The 24,087-nt window shown below is 45.1% G+C and overlaps 1 long non-coding RNA gene across 1 annotated transcript; it reads left to right on the top strand.

Annotated features, from left to right (window-relative positions):
* The first annotated feature begins 4,379 nt into the window (after positions 1-4,379).
* LOC103350398 (uncharacterized) lies at positions 4,380-23,669 on the top strand. The gene is made up of 3 exons (XR_518386.3): positions 4,380-4,819; positions 8,740-8,920; positions 14,314-23,669. It is a non-coding gene; the product is annotated as an uncharacterized lncRNA (long non-coding RNA).
* The last annotated feature ends 418 nt before the right edge of the window (positions 23,670-24,087 follow it).

Here is a 24,087-nt window from a genome sequence, read left to right as displayed (position 1 = left end):
AGGGAGCTGGATTAGAAGAGGAGCAGTCGGCATAGAATGATAATCCCTTTAAGTAACACTCTGACCTCAGAATCGGCCCTTAAGGAATTCAGATGTGGCTGAAAAGCCTATGAGAGCATTTCAGGCATGGAAAGCCAATACACTGTGGCAAAAAAATCCCTACATGAAGGATCTCTGTGAGTGAGGCCCCAGTGTAAAGAAAGAGCCATCAAAGGAGGACATACTTTTCTCTGAAGGGAGGAGATAATTTCTACTTTGTTTATGGCCTTCTCCAAATACTTACAGAGTTTGTGGTCACACAAGGCTTCCATAACCTTGGCAGCTCATGAAAAGAGCCTCAGGTGATCAATGACATCATAAATAAGAGTGTTAATTGCTAAATTAACAACAGGAGTCACTGTGCACTTACTCCCCATGTAGGACCTCTGTCCTTAATGAGTTGTACTATGAAAATTAATTGCAAAACTTGTTCTCAAACAGTACTTTTATATATTGTGTGTGCATGGGTGGGTACAAATTGTTGAAATCTTTATTTAGTATAGAGTTGGTCTTCTGTATATAAAGCTAAACTAAAAATGAAATCCTTAATGAAGAATGGGATGGGAGAGGGAGTAGGAGGTGGGGTGAGAGTGGGGGTAGGAGGGAAGATATGGGGAGAAGAACCCTATATTTCCAAAGTTGTACCTAAGAAATGTGCATTCATTAAATAAAAGCTTTTTTTAAAAAAGGACGAGGAGCAGCTGGGACACGAACCATTGCCCATAGGGGATGCGGGTGCTGAAGGCAGAGGCTTAGCCTACCTTTTTAAGAGATAGCATCAAGAGAGCCAAAGGTGAGAATCATTTGGGCAAAACTCGTGAGATAGCTTTCTTTCCTCTTAAGTGGATGCCTGGCAAGTTCACTCCAAATAAGCTTTCATAGCTCAGTTTTTCTGTTGACACGACCCACACATTATAGGAATTTGGACCACAGGAAAGGGGAACAGAACAACAGTGGGATGACAGCGACCTGGCACCTGTCCCAGCTGAAAGCAACATAAAACTTCATCCTCAGTGGTTTCAGCAAAAGAGAGGGCATTTTCTCACATAACTGACAGCTCATGGGTGCAGCACGATTCAGGACTTAAACACACAATGTCCCCTGAGTTATCTCCCAGGTCTGCTGACTCCGCATTGACTCCTGGTCCAGGCTGTCCTTGGGGCCGCCATGGTTTCAATCTTGGTGCAGTCATTCCCCCTTTATCCTCAGGGCACACATTCCAAGACCCGCAGTGAGGGCCTGAAATTGTGGGAAATACCAAACCCCACATCCACTGTTTTCTCCTACACATACACACTTGGGATAAAGTTAGAAATCGGGCATAGTAAGAGATGAGCAATGATAACAGATCAAATAGAATAATCATAATGACATACTGCAGTAAAAGTTGTTTAAAACTTAGATTGTAGGGCTGGCATTGTAGCATAATGGGTTAAGTCACTGCCTGCAATGCCAGCATCCCACATGGGTGCTGCTTCAGGTCCCAGCTGCTCCACTTCTGACCCAGCACCCTGCTAATGCATTTGGGAAAAGCAACAGAAGATGGTCCAAGGATTTGGGCCCCTGCGACACACATGGGACACCTGGAAGAAGCTCCTGGCTTCAGCTTGGTCAAGTACTGGCTGTTGCAGCCATCTGGGGAAGAGCTCCCTTCTGGATGGAAGAGCTCTCTCTTTCTCTCTCTCTCTCTCTCTCTCTCTCTCTCCCTCTGCTTCTCCCTCCCTCTCTGTTAACTCTGACTTTTAAAGTAAAATATATTTTTTAAAAAAACTTACAATTTGTGTATTTCTAGAATTCCCCATTTATTTCTGGAATTTTCCAGACCACAGTTGACCACAGGTAACTAAAATCATAAATGTGAAGCCACAGACAAGGGGCACTGCTGTCTGTCACAACAGTTGGCTTGACTGAAAGCAGCCACCTCACTGAGAGGCCTCCCCAGAGGCCTGGAGAGGGGGCATTGGTTCCATCTAGATACCCAGACTCCCAGTAACACCTGGATGACTGGAAGACTCTCTTACAGGTCACTCGTGTCTCCTGAATGCATCCCCGGCCTCTCGTGATCCATTTGACCCTGTGTTCCGGAGTCAAATGCACCTTTTCTCTTTATCCCCTTTACAGGTGCCTGCACTGAAAGAGGGCCTCGCCTGTTGCTCCCCCGAACACTTACACCTGAGCCAATCCCCTCTCTCCTGCTCATCTCCTGTTCATCAAAGGGCTTAGGAGGTTCAGAATAAAGCAAGCTGAGTCAGCCAAATCCCTGCCCTTCAGACCAGATTGTAGTCCTGCTTCCAAAAAAATTGTCCCCTTTTTATCTTCTTTTTGTGAGTCAAGCTCACCATTTACAGAACACGGTGCTGTTAATTGCTGCAATGACGGCAAGAGTAGCTTTAAAGGTATTGTGCTTTGCAAAAGGGCCAACAGGGAAAACTCCAGTAACTGTTGCTCTGGGGACGTTTAATAGGTTTTTACTTTGCAATGTGTTCCATTCCTACGGCGTGCTTCCCGCTACTCAGTTATGTTTGTGTTGACCTGTTCATCGACAATGCAAGAGAAGTTAGGGCAATTTTCTATCTAGAATTTCTATTTTCACCAAAAATCTAGTCTAGCCTGATGAATCACGCCCATGCACTCATTCACATTATTTATCGACACAATACAATATGTGGTAAAAAAAAAAAAAAATGAAGTTGGGAGCTGGAAAGAACTGATTTCAAGTTCCTTCTTGGTCTCTAATGAACTGGGTGGTCTGGGTTGGGAGATAGTTATTTAATCTCTTTGAGCATCATTTCTCATATGCTTTTCAGAATTCATCAAGATGACAATGTTTGGAAAGTACCTAGCACAGCACCTGACATGTAAAAATTAGTTAATGCATGTTCGTGTCAAGGGTCTACCGTGTGACAGCTACTAGGCTAGACTCTGGGCTACAGAGATGATATGTAAGCAATCCCGAAAAAAGTCAGGGGAACATTAACTTACTTTTTTTTAATTTGAAAATCAGAGTTACAGAAAGAGAAAGAGAGGGAAAGGGAGAGACAGACACAGAGAGAGATCCTCCACACACTGGTTCACTCCCCAAATGGCCACAACATCCAGGACAGGGCCAGACTAAAGCCAGGAGCCAGGAGCTCCCCCAGGTCTCCCACATGGGTGCAGGGACCCAAGCACTTGGGCCATCCTCCACTGCTTTCCCAGGTGCATCAGTAGGGAGCTGGATCCCAAGTAGAGCAGCCAGGACTCGAACCATCACCCATATGGGATGCCGGCATCGCAGGTGGCAGCTCAACCCAATACACCACAATACCAGCTCCTGGAAAAATGAAATTAAAGACAAGCTTATGTTGGTGCCAAAAATGTTGAAATCTATGCATAGCTTTTCCACAATATTCATTTTACATAAACTTTTTAAAGACCCTTCATATGTAAGGATTTCAATATTTTGGGCACCAGCAAAACTAATCTTTTAATTCCATTTTCCATGAACTTTTTGAAGTGCACATACATATCAGCAATATTAAAATGAGATATGATATTAAAACAAACCTAGTCTGTTCCCCTAGGAAATCTAAAATCAGAGGGTGGAAGGTACTTGCTCATAGTTAGTGTGGCAGGGCTGGAGTGGGACTCAGACCCTTGCTTCTGCCTTGGTGTCCAAGTTTCCAGTCCCTGTTAAGACGGCTATAGATTGGCTAAGATAAGCAGACGTGCAAAGACTATTGCTCAGGCTATGCAGATCTGAATTGCACTTCAGGTTAAATTCTTAAACCCGCCCTGGTCCCCAGTTGCTGCCTGATGATACCCATGCAGCCACTTGCCTCTGCCGACTTAAAATTGGTGGCTAGAAGGTCTGTGGCTCCCAGCCCAGCTCTGAAATCATGTCCTGTAGCAAGTGGCTGATGTCCAGGGCCCCTCAGAGAAGGCAGGGCAGATCATAATCACTGATTAGGTAGGAAGGCAGGTCAGCAAGGGAGGGTGCCCATGTCCCTGGCACAGAGCTCTGTGGATGGTGGGTCTATCTTGAGTCTCATAAACACCATCCAATCATCTAATCATAATTATATCATGCTCACCCCATCCGAGTCCCTTGGCAAGGCCCTAAGTGCCCCAACTTAGATCCAGGATCACAGCCAACTCTTGATGCTGCCTTTCATTTGTTTTGGCTTCTGGCAGGGAATGAGGGATTTTTAATTCCAGTCCAGATGGGTGCCAGCTCTCCAGCAGAGAATCGGCCAGGCACTGACACAGATGCCTTGGGAGCCAGACGGAGACCACGGCCAGGGGCAGACTCTTCCTACACAATATGTAGCCTATTGCACCTGGAGAATTTGGGACCCCGTTTCTTATACCTTCCCAAACCAAAAATCAGATTACCATGCAACTGTGAGTGTAGAGAAAGCCGGAATTCTGCCTTCAAATCTAATTAATGTAGGTGATGGGGTCCCAAAAAACTGTAGAAGAAATGAGAGTGATGGAGCTCCTCGGCAGAGACTGCCCCTTCTTTCAATCACACGTGGAGCCAGATTGAACCATTCGTTCAATAACTGTCTTTGCTTACCATGGAAAGGGAGTCACACAGTTCATGGAACAGGTGCATTATCTTTTAATTCCATGTTGCCATGGATCTTTGAAGCCCCTGCCTATGTGAAATTCTCCCCTCTGTGTAGCATCATAGCAGTGATCAACACAGCACAGGCACTACTGCCTCGGAGCTCACAGACCTGGAAGGACCACGGACAGAGGCACTGGAGCCTTCAACTGCCTGCTGTGAACTCCAGAGGTAGGGAAGTCACACTTAAAGAAGTGAGGTTTGAGCTGAGACCCTACCGCTAGTAGGAGCACTCTGGGCAGAGTGCAGCACACCCCAGACAAGGGGACCAGTGGGAAGGAAGGTCTCTGAAGAGGCCATGCATATCCATGTTAAAAAAGATTCTCACGGCAGTGATGGCTGCCATTTTTTTAGTGCTTATTACATACTGGTTACTTTACTAAGGGTTTTCAAAAAGTTCATGGAAAATATAAATCATGAAAAAAATTGTATAGATTTCAAAAAAAGAGAAAAAACCCTTTTTCATACCAAAATTAATTTGTCTTTTAATTCCATTTCCCCACAAACTGGGGGGAAATATATCTGTGTATATATTACTACTCACAATTTCTTTGCTCATTCACAGATTCATAAGCATTAGTTTGTTTCCGTATCTTGGCAATTATCAATAATGCTGCCGTGAACATGGAGGAGGAGATACCTCTTCAAGACAGTGATTTTATTTCCTCTGAATATAAACCCAGAAGCAGGATTGTTGGATTATATGCTAGCACTTTTGAATTTTAAAAGAATCTCCATACTGTAACAATTTACATTCTCACCAACAGGAGACATGGGCTCCCTTTCCCCAATGCCCTTGCCAACTTCATTATCTCTTGTCTTCTCTGTTAATACAACAGGATGTATGAATTTGTTTTCTTTGTTGCTTTATTTTTGTGTTTATTTAATAATTTAAAGGCAGAGAGAGAGTGAGAGAGAGAGAGAGAGCGAAAAAGAGAGAGAGAGAGTGATCTTTTGGTTCACCCCACCCGCACCCCAAATGCCCACAACAACCAGGGCTGGACCAGGCCAAAGGCTGGATCCCAGAGTTCCATCTGGGTCTGCCTTGTGGGTGGCAGGGGCTCGAGTACTGGAAGCATCAGCTGCTGGCTCCCAGAATGCACACCAACAGGCACCAGCAGGCAGCTGGGTTGGAAGTGGAGTAGACTTGGTCCTTGGCCCTCTGATGTGGGGTGAGCTCCCCACGCAGCAGCTTAACCTCTGCACCACGATGTCCACCCCCCACCCCCATCCCTTATCATAGCCAACATCCTAACAGCTGTGAGGTGATATCTCATTGTGGTTTTGATTTGTATTTCCCTGCTGATTAGTGATATTGAGCAACTTTTCATATACCTGTCAGTCATGCCTATGTCTTCATTGGAAAAATATCTGTTGGGTCCTTTTGTCCATTTTTCAATCAGGTTACTTGTCCTTTTTTTTTTTTTTTTTTTGTAGCTGCATGAGTTGCTTATATATTTTGAATATCACCTCCTTGTTAGATGAATGGCTCGCTAATGTTTCCTTCCACTCTGTAGGATGACTTTCCATTTTGATGATTGTCCCTTTACTATGTAGGAACTTTTTACTTTGATATAGTCCCACTGGTTTGTTTCTGCACGGGTTGCCTATGTTTTTGGTATCATATCTAAAACATTTTGCCAAGTTCAATGTTAAGCTGTCTTGTGGGTATTCTTCTGGGGGTTTTATGGTTTAGAGCATTACATTGAAGTCTTTTTTTATTTGTGTGTGTGTGTGTGTGTGTGTGTGTGGCATAAGATAAATTCATTCTTCTGCATGTGAATGTCCAGTTTTCTCAACACCATTTATTAAAGGCACTACCCTTTCCTAACTGAGCATTCATGGAGTCTTTGTCAAAGGCGAGCTAGTGGTGGAGGTGTGGATTTCTCTCTGCATTCTATTTTGTTCCATTGGCCTCTGTGTCTGTTTTGATGCCAATATCACACTATTTTTATTGCCATCTAGAGATTTGTGATATAATCTGACATCAGAAAGTCCAATGCTTTATTCTTTATCAAGAATGCTATAGTGATTCAGATCTTTTGAGGTTTCATACAAATATTAGTACTATTCTTGCTATTCCTATGGGGGAGGAATGCCTTTGGAATTTTGATAGGATTGCATTGAATCTGTAGATCACTTTGAGTATTATAGACGTTTTGACAATATTACTTTTCCAGTTCATGAACATGGGATAGCTTTCCATTTATCTGTTATCCTCAATGTCTTTCATCAATGTGTTACAGCTTTTCAACAATGTGTTACATCAGTGTGTTACAGTGAACATATATTTCAGCTCTCATTAAATTTATTCTTTGGTTTTTAATTCCTTTGGACATTGTTATGTTAAATTCTTTTCTAGATAAATTCATTGTTAGCCTATAGAAGTACTACTGATTTTCACCTCTTGACTTTGTATCATGCAACTTTACTGAATTTGTTTATTAGTTCTAAAGATATTTTGTGAGCCTTTAAGTTTTTCTGTTTAGAAGATCAAGTCTTCTGCATAAAGAATCAATGCTATGTCTTCCTTTCTGACTTGGGTGTCTTCTACAACTTTTCTTTCCTACTTTATCTGGCTAGCAGCATTCCCAGGACTATCTCTAAGTAGAAATGGCAATATTGTACAATCTTCTATTGTTCCTGATCTTAAAGAGTTTTCACTTTTCACCATTCAGTATGTTGTTGTCTGTGTGCATGTAATATTTGGCCATTCTTAAACGGCCATATATTTCTTCAGTGCCTAATTTTTGAGAGTTTGTATCAAGAAATGATCCTGAATTTTATCAAATGCCTTTTATTCCTCTATTGAGATGATCTTATGATTTTTATCCTTCTTTCTGTTAATGTGTGTCACATTTATTGATCTGTGTATCTTGAGCCTTGCCTACATCCCAGAGACAAATATAGGACTTGATCATCATGCAGCATCTTCATAATGTACTATTCAATTCAGCTTTCTGGCATTTTGTTAAGAATTGTTAAATCTACATTCATCAGAGATATTGGCCTGTAATTCCCTTTTCTTATGGCGTCCTTGTCTGGCTTTGAGATCAAGATAATGCTGGTCTTACAAAATGAGTTTCAATGTATTTCAATGTATTTCTTCTGTTTTTTGGCAGAGCTTGGAGAGGATCTGTATTAATTCTTCTCTAAATGTTTGGAGGAATTCAGCAGTGAAGCCATCTGGTCCGAGATTTTTCTTTGCCGGGAAATGTTTGATAGCTGGTTCAGTCTCCTCACTCATTATTGGTATGCTCAGATTTTTTTTAATTTCTTCACAATTCAGTCCTGGTTTGTATATATCTCTTCTAGGTTATCCAATTTGTTGGGATATAATTGTTCACAGTGGTCTCTTATAATTCTTTGTATTTCTAAGAGATATCTTGAAAACAAATGTTTTGAATTCTTTGTCAAGCAATGCATGTATCTTCATTTCTTTGGGATCAATTACTGGCGAATTAATGTATTCTATTGGCCATGTCATGTTTTGGTGATTTTTTTGTGTTTTTTTGGCATCTTGCATTAGAAGAAGCCGTCACTTCCTCCTCCAGTCTTCCAGCACTCAGGATAGAAACATCTTCACTAGTCATCAGGGCTAGGGACTCTAGGTTCTGTACGAACTTTTGTACGGCTGGAACAACTCCATACCTCCTATGTCTTGTTGGGGAGGAATTTCTTAAGATTGTATCTCTTCTCTCCATCCTGCAGAGAAAGGCTGAGTATTGAGAGTCACTCATTTGCTTTCCCTAGGACAGTGCCTTGAAATTCTTCAGTTGTTGTGCCTTCTCTCAATTCTGCAAAGTACAGCCAGTTGACTCCATGTTCTTGCAAACCATCTGCCAAGGTGTTTGCTACCATCTGGGAAGGGGAGGCAGCCATAGGTTCCAGGGTTAGGGGTGAGACACACAGAACACTGGGCACACTCGTAGCCAGGTGGAAAGTTCACAGCTAAGCATTCTAAGAAGCTCATCAGTGAGCCTCCTAGTAGAGTCTGTGGAGCACTTGGTAGGAGGCACAGCCCTTAGTTGACCCTTAAATTCTATTGTTTTGAGTTTCTACCTCTCCTCCTTGCTCCTGCCCTCTCCCAGCCCTGGGGATCTTCTTGGTGTTCTGGGTGAGATGAACAAGAAATGAGCCTCTTGCGTGGTGTCCTGCATGGCTGCAGCAGCTGGTAGCTCACTCGCTGCACTTCCACCTTCCTCCATGGGAAGAGCTGTGGGCCAAAGGAGTCTATTGCCACAGAGCTGTGCTGCTTTATGGATCACATGGGTGAGTGAAATGATGCTTCTTAACCTCTTCAGTGTGTCTGTTCTTGGCTTGATTGATTTCTTGCTCTGACAGTGTTTGAGATTTCGCTGCTGGACTCCCAGACTCACAGAGGCACACACACCCATAGGTGGTTATCATATCAAGAAACAATGTTATTAAACTCCAATTATCTTTTCACCAAAATGGCACTGAAGGCAAAGAAGGAAGCTCCTACCCTCCCCCACTGAAGCTACAGCAAAGCTTTGAAAGCCAAACAGGCAGTAGCAAAAGGCATCCACAAGGGCCAGTGCTGTGGCATAGCAGGTAAAGCCGCTGCCTGCAGTGCCGCATCCCTTGTGGGCGCCAGTTCAAGTCCCGGCTGCTCCACTTCTGGTCCAGCTCCCTGCTATGGCCTGGGAAAGCAGTGGAAGACGGCCCTAGTGCTTGGGCTCCTGCACCATGTGGGAGGCCCAGAGGAAGCCCCAGGCTCCTGGTTTCAGATTGGCTCAGCTCTAGCAGTTTCGGCCATCTAGGGAGTGAATCAGTTGTTGGAAGATCTCTCTCTCTCTCTCTCTCTCTCTCTCTCCCTCTCTATAATTCTGCCTTTCAAATAAATAAATGAATCTTAAAGAAGAGAGAGAAAGGAAGAGAGAGAGAAAGAGAGAGTGAGAGAAAGGAAGAGAGAGAGAGAGAAAGAACCACAGACACACACAAAAAGAAGATCCCCACTGCACCCACATTCTAGGGACCCAAGACGCTTTGGCTCCCAGGGCACTCGATATACCCTTGGAAGAACACTCCCAGGAGAAGTAAACTTGGCCACTCTGCCATCATCAAGTTTCTCTGATCACAGAGTCTGGCCTGAAGAAGACAGAAGACAGCAGTGCACTTATGTTCACTGCGAGTGTCCAAGCCAACCGGCACCAGCTCACAGGCTGTGAAGAAGCTCAACGCTATTGCTGTAGCCAACACCAATACCCTGTTCAGGCCTGGTGGAGAGGAGAAGACGAGTGTCCCACTGGCACCTACCTGTGATGTCTTGGTTGCTGCCAACAACGCTGAGATCATCTACACTGAGTCAGGCTGGCTAATTCCAAATGTACGCATTTTTACCATTCAAAAACCAAAACCTCCTATTCTTCCATCTTGTTTGGTCACTCTGTCTCAGACAGTTTTCAGCCACTTGTAGCAGTGTGCTGGAGCCGCCCAGAGGGGCTCATGAGAGTAAATTCTCTTCCCAACCCCACATTCAGTGGCCTCTTGTCGGTACCTGGCAATCATCTATGTTGTAAGTATTTACACTGTAGAAATCAGAAAAATTGTAAAGGAAGGCATTTTGTTTTGTTCTTCATAGACAGCCACTTGTTACACATGTAGCAGCCCAAGGCAGTAAGTGGAGGGCTGGTTCCTGCAGCTCTCTATATCCTGCACGCCTTTCTCTCGGATGCCCATGCAGAGCAGAGCTTTCCACAGTGGAGTGTTCAGAAGAACCACCTCTAAAAGCCAGACCTCTTGTAAGGATACTTATTGTTGGGCTCATGCCTCTCTCCCGCTCCAGCTAATCCAGGATGATCATATCCTGAGATGCTTCACTTTATGACATCCACAGAGATCCTTATGCCACGTTAGGCCACATTCCCAGGTGCCAGGAATCAGGACTTGGGCATATTATTTTGGAGGCCACAATCCAACCTACTAAACCCATATGACCTGTGTCTAAATATTTAAAAGTTATAAATCAAGCTAACAACCTGGCAGATGACATATCTTTCATCTTCACATTTATACCACCACAATGACAAAGTTTCAAAATATGTGCGAAACTCTGGTTTCATATGACCAAAAATAAAATTTCAAGGTTGACTGAATCTAATCAACATTGTTTATCTGTAGGTGACCTATGGATACTTTGATAATATTTGGGTGAGTAATAAAGGTGCATGTAATTCATAATTATTATAAATGTACTGCATGAAGCTTACTTTTCTAATTTTCCATTAAATAAAGTCACTAAGTATGTTCCTATAATAATTTTCTATAATTTGTATTCAATTGATACAAACAAAGCTAATAAATAATACTTAACCACATAAGGTTGTTGTAAGGATGAATTGAGTTCAGGCTGCAAAAAATAAAATGTAGATTATATTCAAAGTATAATTTCATTTAAAATGCTAAGTGAGTAAAAATTTGTAAAATTGAATTTGCTTCTCAAAGAACTGTAGATCAATTTTTCATACAAAAATATTCAAAGTGATTTATTAAATTTAAAGGGTAACATATACTTGAATATGAGGGTGCTTCAGAAAGTTTGTGGGAAAATGGAATTAAAAGAAAAGTTGATGTTTGTGCAAAACAATTTTTTTTAAACTTTTATTTAATGCATATAAATTTCCAAAGTACAACTTATGGATTACAATGGCTTCCCCCCCATACCATCCCTCCCACCCACAACCCTCCCCTTTCCCACTCCCTCTCCCCTTCCATTCACATCAAGATTCATTTTTGATTATCTTAATATACAGAAGATCAGCTTAGTATACATCAAGTATGGATTTCAACAGTTTGCTCCCACACAGAAACATAAAGTGAAAAATAATAGATGATTTTTTTTTAAATGATGATGAAATCAGAGCAGACCTATTGTCATGTTTAATCCCAGTGAGAGACAAGTTGGGAATTGATAATTTCTTTTTTTTTTTTTTTTTTTTTACAGAGGATCAGTTTAGTATGCATTAAGTAAGGATTTCAACAGTTTGCACCCCCATAGAAACACAAAGTGAAATATATTGTTTGAGTACTCGTTATAGCATTAAATCTCAATGTACAGCACATTAAGGCTAGAGATCCTACATGAGGAGTAAGTGCACAGTGACTCCTGTTGTTGACTTTACCAATTGACACTCCTGTCTATGGCATCAGTAATCTCCCTATGCTCCAGTCATGAGTTTCCAAGGCTATGGAAGCCCTCTGAGTTCTCCGATTCTTATCTTGTTTAGACAAGGTCATAGTCAAAGTGGAGGTTCTCTCCTCCCTTCAGAGAAAGGTACCTCCTTCTTTGATGACCTGTTCTTTCCACTGGGATCTCACTCGCAGAGATCTTTTGCCAGAGTGTCTTGGCTTTCCATGCCTGAAATACTCTCATGAGCTTTTCAGCCAGCTCCGAATGCCTTTAGGGCTGATTCTGAGGCCAGAGTGCTATTTAGGACATCTGCCATTCTATGAGTCTGCTGAGTATCTCACTTCCCATGTTGGATCACTCTCCCCTTTATTTACTCCATCGGTTAGCGTTAGCAGGTACTAGACTTGTCTATGTGCTCCCTTTGACTCCCAGTCCCTCCACCATGACCAACTGTGAACTGAAATTGATCACCTGGAACAGTGAGATGGCATTGGTACATGCCACCTCGATGGGATTGAATTGGAATCCCCTGGTATGCTTCCAACTCCACCACTTGGGGCAAGTCAGCCTGAGCATGTCCCAAATTATACATCTCTTCCCTCTCCCATTCCCACCACCATGTTCAACAGGGATCACATTTCAGTTAATTTTCAACACTTAAGAATAACTGTGCATCAATTACAGATCTAAACCAGTCATATTAAGTAGAACAGATAAAAAAACTACTAAGAGGAATAATGTATTAAGTTGTTCATTAACAGTCAGGGCTATGCTGATCAAGCCACCGTTTCCCATAGTGTCCACCTCACTCCAACAGGTTTCCCTCTTGGTGTTCAGTCAGTCGTCACCGATCAGGGAGAACATATGTGCAAAACAATTTTGAAATCCATGCATAGTTTTTTCTTTTTTTTAAATTTTAGGTAGGTTATGCAAGTTTCATGTATTTCTTACGTACAGATTTAGGAACATAGTGATATTTCTCACCCTACCATCCCTCCTGCCCATGCTCCAACCCTTCTTCCTCCTCCCTCTCCTATTCCCACTCTTAATCTTACAAAGATCTATTCTCAGTTTACTTAATGATCATAAGGTTAATTGTACACCAAGGAAAGAGTTCAACAAATCGTGTGCAGAATAAAAAAATGCCACATAGGTTTTTCCTAATCTACATTTTCCATGAACTTTTTGGTATATAGATGGATTTCAAAAAAATTTGGGGTCAACATAAATTTTTATTCCATTTTCCACGAGGTTTTTGGATCACCTCCATGTTGTAATTAGTATCAAATTTTGAAAAAATTATTTATATTTCAATTTACCCTTTTGAGGTTTTAATTAAATCTTGATTATGAAAATAAGATTACCGCCGGCGCCGCGGCTCACTAGGCTAATCCTCCGCCTTGCGGCTCCGGCACACCGGGTTCTAGTCCCGGTCGGAGCACCGGATTCTGTCCCGGTTGCCCCTCTTCCAGGCCAGCTCTCTGCTGTGGCCAGGGAGTGCAGTGGAGGATGGCCCAAGTGCTTGGGCCCTGCACCCCATGGGAGACCAGGAGAAGCACCTGGCTCCTGCCATCAGATCAGTGCGGTGCGCCGGCCGCAGCGCGCTGGCCGCAGCGGCCATTGAAGGATGAACCAACGGCAAAGGAAGACCTTTCTCTCTGTCTCTCTCTCTCTCTCACTGTCCACTCTGCCTGTCAAAAAAATAATAAATTTAAAAAAAGGAAAATAAGATTACCTGCAGTTTGAGCAACATTCATCGATAAAGTTGAACAGGTAGAGATTCAGTGTTAGACCTCATACAAGTTGCAGGTAGACTTCCATGCATAGGAACTAAATGAAAGGTAATACAAACTTTATAATATTGCAAAATATTCCGCATCCAGGATGAGCAACTTCTGTGTTCCTCCAGAACCACAAATTAAAAGACGAGGAGAAGGAAATAATAATAATAAAATAACAAAAAATAGACGGCACTACTAAAATTTAACATCATATTTTATTGTCCCAGACCTATTACATTCATGCTACCTGAGAGGAAGGCTTTGACGTGCTGACTTGTCCTTCCTCGTGCCCAAGTGCTTCCACCTCTCCAGCTCCCCTTGTCTTCTTCTAATGGGGACACAGCACAGGTGCATACCTGACTTGACTTGTGTTTCAAGAGCAGGATTGGGACAACCTGGATGTCTCTGAGCAGCACCTGCAAACTTCTCCCAATTTTCTTACACCCAACCCAATTCACATGTGTACACCACCAGCCCAAGCCCTGTGAACATACAACAAAGCACGGTTTTTAGAGTCACATGGAGGTGGATCTGGGTCCTTGCTCCATTTCTTATCGGTTATGTACTCTCAGGCTACTTACCTACCCTTTCAGAGCTCCAGTTTCTCATCTTTCAAAGGGGATAACAAAATACACATAGCTGGTTTGGGATGAAGAGTAAAGAAAGCGTGTTTGGCATGGTGTCTGCAGGCTAGATGCTCAGCAGTTGTTGCTTCTCTTCCCCTCATTCAGGCTTCTTGCCCCTCTCAAATCCTGCAGGAGAGTCAAGGTTTCTCAGCCCCAGTACTCTGCACCTTGCCGCTGAGTGGGGCCCCTTTCTTCCTCCTTTTGGATGAAGCAAGCAATTAAGGACTCGGGGGGACAACCTGCAAGCAAGAACTTAAGTCAACGAAATCCAATAAATGACTTCTTCTATTATGTAGAAATCATGGGTGCTCGTAGCTACTAATTGGCTGTCTTCCCTATTTTCCTTTACAGTGTGTAAGTAGTTCCTTAGCACAATTTTATTTTGGAGCTTTCTAATTATATTACTCCAGGCACCTACTGTCAATGAGCTTGCCCATGAGGGAGGGGGGGAGGTAGGGGGGTTATTTATGCATTCTTATATTCCACCAGCATTTATGGAGTAACTCTGATAATCTCAGCGTTGCAGATCATGCCAAAGTGTAATATGTGATCCCTGCCCTTGAGGAACTTAAAGACTCACTGGTGAGAAATAATAACTGTATGGGGAATTATTCAATCAAAGGTGTACAAACCAGACGATGAGTATTTAAGGGGAATGATGTTGTGGGAGGTTCAACAGTAATAATATATCTATAGCTATTTTTATATCCATGAAAATAAAGCCAATAGAAAAATATACCCAGCAGAAGGGAAATGGCGTAAACAGAGCCCTGGCAACTTGACTGAGCCAGTGAGGAGTCTGCTCCAGTTGGAGTGAAAGCTCCATGTGGAGTAATTGTGTTCCCACAGACACAATTAAGCTCTCAAAGATGACTATAATGCCACAGTGTTATTCCCGCCCCTGGCCTTTCTCTTCCTCGGATCAATCCATCATCAATCTAGTCTAACAAAACATTCTAAGTACTTTGTGAAAAATATCACCCTCCCATACCAAAACTGGCAGTGATTTCCCACTGCCTGCTCAATCCCACTGCTCACTGAATCCAAACTCCCCCATGGCACCTTGCAGCTCAGATGCAAGCGTAGGGAATGTCCCAGGTGAGGGCTGTGTCGGTCCATAGTCATTTGGCCTGGTACTGTCAGGGCAACCTCAGGTAGGACTCGAAACTCAGTCAATCTGTAGCAGGCTGATGGTTAAGTTGATGATTTTGTATGGCCCGTGGATGCTGTCATAAATATCCAAGTGGCCCTTGGCAGAAAGACATTCCCCACCCCTGACAGAGCCTCCAGGGTTGCATTGTAGTGCAATTGGTTAAAGGAAGGATAGCAAATTGAGTTTGAATCCTGGTCCAGCCATTGGCATGTTACACAGACCCCTAAGGAACACAATCCAACTTCCCTGTACCACATAGATCGTTGAAGGAATTACAACATTTAATGTACATAATACTACTGCTTGGCACATCGTCCACAGGAAATGGAGTTAGGCTATTAGTAGAGGAATAAAGACATTGATTAATGGAGCAAGGGAGTCTGGAGGGAAATCTCTTCTCCCAGCCCTAAAGCATCTGCGTGGTCCGAAGAAGACACAGATGATATACTTATCCCATCTGCATATGGTGCAAAGTGGGGAGGGCTAGCAAATATATTGGATGATAAAATCATTCCCAATACTGTGCTAAGAAGCAACTAAAAGGAATGGATTTAAAAAGAAACAAGGAATAGAGGTAAACACAGCCCAGTACTTGTCGTGCTGGTAAACCAGCTCTCTGGAAGAAAAATAAAAAGTCCTGGCTAGCAGCATTTGCTAAATTGTGTGCTATAAGGACTTATACCATAGCCAGTGTCAAGTTTTCATAGGATGTCCTGAACCCAAATTGGAAAGAGTTGCTAACTTGGCTTTCATGAGCTGGTGTGAGCGGATTCCAGGATACCACCAAAACCAGACAGATCTAAACAGGAAATAAACAAATGGTATGAGAAGAGATGTGCCTACTACCCTCACTGGAAGTGGTCTCCACTGACGGGAAAGCCATGGGTGCATCATGGAGAAGTGAAAAGTGACAGAGGAACCTTGGCCCTGTAGTCCACAGTAATGGGACCCAGTGCCACCTCCCCTGCTTGCTGGCTGCATGGTCTTTGATGAGTCCCTAAGCTCCATTTTAATCCTCATTTCCCCTTGTCTAAAATGAGGATGCTGATGCTGATGCCGATGCCTGCTTGATAAATGCATTCTCAGAGGGACACAGGAAACGTCGTGCTAAGAGCGAGCTCCGCAGTACGAAAAGGACAGGCAATCAAAAGGGGGAGAAGAGGCAAAAGGTGCGTGTGGATCATCTGTGTCTGCATCACTGATCACCCAAGGCTTGATTCTGTAAACAGCAGCTCTCTGGGTGCCCCTGGTGGTGGTCACAGTTTGGGCTGGGCTCAGAGAGAGTGGCTTTGTTCTTGCCCAAGAGGCTAGCAGGGCTGGCTCCCTCTGACGGTCGATGGCCACACTCGCATATTTGGAAGTCAGCTGTCAGCAGGACTCTAGGAGGCCACAACACCTTGGATCTGTCATCCTCCCGCAGGCCAGCCCGGCGTTTTCAGTTGCTGCTGGTGGTTACAGAGAAGCAGGAAATGGCACTCACCGGTGCACAAGCCACTTCTCAAGGCTCCTGGGTCTCTTCAAGGCTCCCATGTCCTTGCTTCATCGACCAAAGCAAGTCACGTGTCTAAGATCAATATGAGGGAATCTCTCCCATGGTGTGGATCCGTGGAGAATTAATGTGACCGTTTTTCTAACAATCCACCACAATGTAAGAGCAAGTAATTGATACAAGAGAAAACATAAATGGCAAAAAAAAGCATGAAAAAATACCCAACAGCACTAGTAGTAGAAAAATTAAAATTTAAATGAGATATTCTTTAACATCTATCAATGTGATAATCAAAAATTGATAAGAACTAAAGGATGGAATTAAAAATGGAGAAATGAGAAATCCCACTGGAGATCATAATTTGCCTACTCATAGAACTCAGTAATCAAAATTCAACTCCGCTGCCATTAATCAATATTGAAAATATAAATGTGAGTTCTAGAGTATCAGACAATAAGACTTGCACATTACAGAAGGCGTTTTGTTCTATGGATATATGCATATACAGCCAGATAATAAAACACGGATAAGAAAGAGGCACACCAACTTCAGAATGATATTTTTCTCTTGGGAGAAAAAGATGAGGAGCAAAGATCAGAAAACAAAGGAGGTTTCAATTTTTTTGTGTATTTCATTTCTCAAAACATTTAAAGTATGACAACAAAATGGAATATTCATTAAATTTGAGAGGCAGGCCCAGGAGCATTTGTTATGCTGGAAGTATCTGAAATATTCTACTAGTCTTCATCTGCTTTGTGACGCTAAGAGCAGGATTCCACAGGCTGGGCCACTGATGAAGAAAAAGTTTATTCCCTGCAGTTCTGGAAGCTGGGAAGTCCAGTATCGAGGGACTGGCCCGTAGCAAGGGTCTTCTTGCTGAGTCAGCACCTGTCAGACAATGAGATCGAGAGAGACCTGGACTGGGCTTTACAGCAAACTTCCTCTCTTGACAGCAAAACGCCACCCCAGGTAAGGACGCTCAGCCTGTCACGAAGGCGGTGCTCCTGTGACCCGCTGACCTCTTAAAGGTCCCACTCCCAACACTGGTGCACTGCGGATTACGCTTCCAACACGAGAACTTGGTGGGACACCTTCAGACCATGGCAGTGGGTTTGCAATATCTTATAATTAAAGTGACATTTACAGAAATAACAGCTAACAGCTCCTTTAAACGAAAAGAAAAAAGGTTAGAGGAACAAGAGGACTAATGGTTTTATAACCGCTTAATTTCACTGCCTAAAAAATGTGTTTCAGGGTACATTCGTGGATGTAGAGTGGAGCCAGCAGGTGCGCACAATCCTGCCCCGCTCTGTGGGGGTCAGACCATGTCTGAGCATGCTCTCTAAAGTACACTTGCTGCGGCCAGCACTGTGGTGTAGCAGGCTAAGCATCCCATGTAGAGGCTGGTTTGAGTCCCAGCTGCTCCTCTTCTGATCCAGCTCTCTGCTATGGCCTGGGAAAGCAGTGGAAGATGGCCCTAGTCCTTGGGCCCCTGCATCCACATGGGAGACCCAGAAGGAGCTCCTGGCTCCTGGCTTCAGATTGGCCCCACTCTGGTCATTGAGTATGGAAGACATCTCTCCCCATCTCTCCCTCTCTCTGTAACAAAACCTCTTATATAAATAAACAAAAATCTTTAAAAAAAAAGAATGCCTCCCAGCAGTGCGAGGGTGGCCATTCATTTGGTCAACCCTGCCACTTGTGCACCCACCCCTGTTGTCACCGTGCCAGCCCTGAGATTCCACAAAGGACAGGAACACGGCTCCATGTTCTCAGGAGCCTCCCTTCTGTACGGCACAATGTCAAGTGCACACAGGATATGGGCCTGGGGAGTAGGGGTGGTGGAGAGGAAAAACTCTGCCCCAGCCAAGCTGTAGGGGGAGTGATGGCAAAGCTGCCAGTCACCCCCTCCCACAGCGGCCTGAATCTGGAGGAACCCTGAAGACTTTAGATGGAAGAGCTCTGGGTGTCTGCCTGGACTGACACTCTCAGAAATCAGCATGTGTGCCCTGGCGGGAGGGGGTCCCCCCACAGCCCAGCCTTAGCATCACCAGGAGAACTTCAGCCCCCAGGCAAAACGAGATGAGAGCCCTATGCTCTATAGGCCCATTGTACCCCTCGCAGTCTGAGCTGCACAAAGAGTTTCTTTTTTTTTTTTTTAATGTTTTTAACTGTACTGTCTTTTTTATTTCTTTTCAATCCCCTATTTCCTATTCTGGAGTTATTGCCAAGAAATATTCACAGAAAGCATGCTAGGTTTCTGACAGTCTGTCATGGTGGAGACAGACGAGTGCTTCCTGTGTGTGTGCTACAGGCAGCCTGGTGTCTGGCTGGGCTGGGGCAGGGATGGGACGGCTCTGAGGACAACCTCTGTAGCTGCTAGCTCCCGACCACCCCAGGTGGCCTCCCTGCAGTACATCTGCTGACACGACGCAAGAATGCTGCAGAGCAAGGGACGGGTGGACAAACCCTGTGAAATGTCTTCACCGGGTTTTTAGGGTTCTAGAATGATGATTGCAGATAATTCCAGAAATGTTTAAGAAGACGGTACTGTCAGGCAATCTGATCTTTCGGAGAAAATCAGGTGAACACTGTGATATGGAGCCTTGAACATGTTTTGCACCACATACAGAAGCTTTGAGATAGGAAAGGGGGACCCTGCTATAAGCAGGTGCCCGGCACCTTGCTCCCCTCGCCCATCACGTTGCACCTTGGAAGCCTCTCCCATGCCTGGATATGCACACCCTGCTTGTTCTTTTTGGCACTGTTCTAAGCACCAGGGAACAGTAAGCAAAACTAAGGTGTTGCCCTCCTGAGGTTTCATTTTCTAGCACAGAGCAAGAAATAGACAAATCCACAGATCCATCTGGTGATGTCCAAGGTCACATTTTACGAAAGATCCTGCACAGTGCAGGTTAGTGAGGATTTGGAAGGATGCTGCTTAGATGGCACAGCCGTGGAAGGCGTCTCCCAGGGGCTCTGCGCCAGGGGTCTCTCTCCTCCCGCTGCATAACACGGCGCTCCCAAACAGAATGGTTTACAGTGGTGAGCTCTATTATCCCACAGTCCTTACAGGACTGAAGCACCACAACCCAGGAGTGCCTTAGCCTTGTCCTCTGCTTCCAGGGACTCTCACAAGCCTGTAGTTACCCGAAGGCTCCACTAGGGGCGCACTCACTCCCATGAACACAAGGTTGCAGGCTGCAACTCCTATTTTTACAGGCTGTTCTTTTTTTTTTTTTTTTTTTTTGACAGGCAGAGTGGACAGTGAGAGAGAGAGACAGAGAGAAAGGTCTTCCTTTTGCTGTTGGTTCACCCTCCAATGGCCGCCGCGGCCGGCGCACTGCAGCCAGCGCACCGCGCTGATCCGATGGCAGGAGCCAGGAGCCAGGTGCTTTTTCCTGGTCTCCCATGGGGTGCAGGGCCCAAGCACCTGGGCCATCCTCCACTGCACTCCCTGGCCACAGCAGAGAGCTGGCCTGGAAGAGGGGCAACCGGGTTACAGGCTGTTCTTGAAGGACCTTTTGTTCTTCATGGGCTGTTGGCCCTAGGCCTCCCTCAGTTCCAAGCCACCGGGGCCCCTCCATGGAGAAGCAGGCAACAGCAGCAGCCTGCGTCATCAGAGAGAGCAAGCACGGATATGGGTGCAGGGTGGGGAGACACAACGGAAGCCACGATATATTATTATATTTTCATACTATATATTGTATGAAACTATATATCAAGTATCAGAAGTGGCACCCATCTGTTTTCTTATTTCCTAGTCACTAGTATCAGGTCAGCAGGTGCATCCCACACAAACGGGAAGGAACACAAGTTGGGAACACGGAAGGGGGGATCCCAGCGGTCACTTTGGAACCGCCCTCCCATAGTTGCTGTCTGACCCAAGGCATAAAGAGAGCAGGTGCTTCTCTGGGAGGGAAAGAATCCACCAACAAGAACGGGCAAAGCGAAGGGCGCACAGTGGAAGCCCCTGGATCACAGGGAGGAGCAGCCCCAGGCCCCTCTGGCTGGAGCCGGGCAGGGAAACAGTGGTGGGAAGTTAGACTGAAGAGGGAGGCAGCTGACCAGACCACGGCACGCCTCGCAGGCCGTGCGAAGGACTTGGAGTTTTATATCAGGAACGAGAAGCTAGAGTATTCCCTAGTCTGCATCATCCTATTTATTTACCTAACCCTCTACCGATGAGGTTGATTTCTAGTGTTTCTGAGAATGCCACACCCTTCGTGTGTGTGTGTGTGTGTGTGCACACGGGGAACCTAAGGGGATTTTTCTGGATTTAAGTATTTGTGACTCAAATATGGATACACCCATATTGCCAAACTGCATTTAAGAAAAAAAAAAAAGGCTTTGCCCATTGGTTCCCAAGACAGCGTGCGGGAGGAGGGCCCTGTGCTAGACTTCTAGTAGGTAGACAGCAAATCCAGACTAGCTGCTACATCACCACATCCTACCCCTCCCACCACCACCACCCACCCCACCGCATGGGAGCTTCTGGAAGACTGAGACATTATCTTATGCATCTTTGTAGTCCCAGGAGTCCCTCCCACAGTGCGCTGCACAATTATTTGTGTGATGATTTGTGTTTGTGTCAAACAAAGAAATTCACACTTGAATGAATGAATGGATTGCATGCCCTGTCTTCATATGAAGGGATTTAGCTGCCAACTGTTACTTTGTGTACAACTGGGAATCCTTGAAGGATTTTGTGGAGATTAAATAACATAAAGTAATGTTTTAAGAAGGAATTTAAGGAATAAGTACATTTGCAAAGAAGATTTAAAAAAAAAAAAAAAAGCCTGCAGCTCTCCCCGATCGTCACACAGGCACACGGCCAATGTGTGTTTGGAAATGCAATTTACGATATATGCGCTTCAGACCACGAGTGTGGAGGCTCAGCCACCCTCTCCCCATGTCACAGCGCACTAGGCCTCCCAGCAGAATCCCCTCTCTCGAGACGCACACACCAAGGTGCTCGGTGTTTCGCTCCAGGCACTCTCCAGCCTGTATCGTGGCGTCAGACAGAGCAGACAAGTGCAGCCCCCAGCCACCTCCAGCCCATCCGGCACCTGGATATAGTCTGCTTCACAGGCAGAATATTTTCTAAAAATTGAGTGAACACCCCAGAGGTTTACATGTTGAAAAACACAAACACCTTGTGCAAAGGCGGAGGCCAGCGCGCCCCTGGGAGCCCTGCAGGTGCAGCTCCCTCTGCACAGGTCTGTGTCTTATTTCCCATCCCCATGGGCCTATTATCTCATTGCCTACGTTGAATGGACCAAAGCCACGTGAATGTTCAACCCCCGCTTCAGGGCCATCATCCCAAGTAGACACTGGCCTTGTCCTCACTAGGGAGTATTTCAGCCCCAAAAACTCCTCAGAGGCATGGAGCCACAGATCCCTAATGCTTGACGTGTTTTTTTGAGAAGAGGACCCTAAAGCAAAATACCTCTGGACTTTGTCTGCAAATCTAACTTCTCAGACATGGGACTTGCTTAACGACCACTTCTGCAAGATGCACCCCTAGAAATATTCCTTGAAAGACATTTGGGGCACACAGTCTGGGGAGATCTAGAGCCCGTCAACCCCTAAAAAGAATATCTGGCACCCCAGAGGGGATCCCCTGGGAACAGAGGCAACACTGCCCATGGCAGCCCCTGACCAGGAGAGGGGTGCTGGCGAAGGAGAGACCCCACTGCCTGAGCTCAGGGGCCCAGACACAGGCTGTGAGAGGGAGGGGGTGGGCAGGAGACTTGCTGGAGCAGGTCTTGGAACACTGAGGCTGCAAATGGCCCAGAGCGGGGGACTTGCAAGCTGCTGAGTCTTTCAGAGTTGTCCCCCAAGCGGAGGCAGGGGATTCCCCCCCAATCAAGTGGTTTTTGAAGGAGACAGTGCTACCGTGAGGTGGCGGCTCTCACCTGTTTGCAGAGATGCGGCCGTGAGCCCTTGGCAGCTGCCACCCCTGCATGGAGCAGACCCAGAGAGGAGGAGCCTCCAGAAAGGGGGACACGACCGGACACACGGATCACAGCACCATCTCCCTCCTTCCTTCCTTCGTCAGGGCTGAGCAGAGCCCTCTCCTTCCCTCCGGCTGCCCTCTGAAGGTCAGGTGGTAGGAGGTGGATGCAGGGCTCTTACGTACAGCTCGCAGCCTGGAGCATGGGTAAAGGGTCCTCCGTCTGAAGCACAGTTCTGATTATATAACTGCAACATTCCAGAACCCTCCAGGGACTCCCCCTTTCCTTGTTAAGGAAGAACAAACATTTCATCCCGGCATTCTGGGCCTTCCACATCTATTCCACACTGCTCTTCCAGCTTCTCTCTCATTGTTCCCTGCAAAGCTCAATACTGAATGGCATCCCTTATGGGGTCACCACAGCTCACCCCCTCCTAGCCTTCACTGCTTAGTATTCCCTCCATTTGGGGTACCCCCTCCCCCTCTCCCTGTGCTGAATTCTTGACCACCTCTCTTGGTGCAGTTCAAATGGTACCCCCATTCTATCTAACTGGAAGTAGTCTCTGATCTTTATACCATGAATTACATGCAACTTATTTCATATACAAAATCTTAAACTTTTGAAGGCAGGATTTAGGCTTCATTAAGTGCCTACTAAGTGTCCATTATAAATATTCATTGAATATTTGTGTGTGAATGGAAGGATGAACAAATGGATGGTTGCATGGATGGATGGATGGATGGATGGATGGACACATGGACAGATCGATGAATATATGGGTAAAAAGGGGTGTGGATGGAAGAATGGCAGGCACGGGAAAGACTTCTGCTGTTGAGGTGATGCTGAGCATTGCTTTCCTTCTCCTCCTTAGCTCTGTGTGTCCTGTGCAGTTTAGGAACAAGAGGTAAACTCCAAAGAACTGTGTTATCTCCATCGAAATGTGGAAATCCCCAACTGAGTATTTAAGACAGTGGGACATCAATGAGACCCCTTTTCAGCTTGGTACAAAAGAAGCCAATACTGCATCCGTGCCATGAGAGCTTACCACATGACAGTCCCCCAGCCAGCTGTTACACTTCAAGTGGCACCACTTGGAAGACTTCTTGAGCCTCCGATACTTGTTAACAAAACAGTATGCTGATCAGCTCCAAGAAGCTAAATCGGAGGCAATCAGTTTTGGCAGCTGCTTGGCTGATGAAAGGTGACACCCAATTAGAGAACATGATCCACCCCAAACAGTGTATGCTTCCAACCTGCCACGCTATCTACAGCTGCAATCC

The sequence above is a fragment of the Oryctolagus cuniculus genome, chromosome 4, assembly GCF_964237555.1.
Source record: "Oryctolagus cuniculus chromosome 4, mOryCun1.1, whole genome shotgun sequence".
Lineage (NCBI taxonomy): Eukaryota > Metazoa > Chordata > Mammalia > Lagomorpha > Leporidae > Oryctolagus > Oryctolagus cuniculus.
The sequence above is the reverse complement of the archived record's forward strand: the minus strand, read 5'-3'. Positions and strand labels throughout refer to the sequence as shown.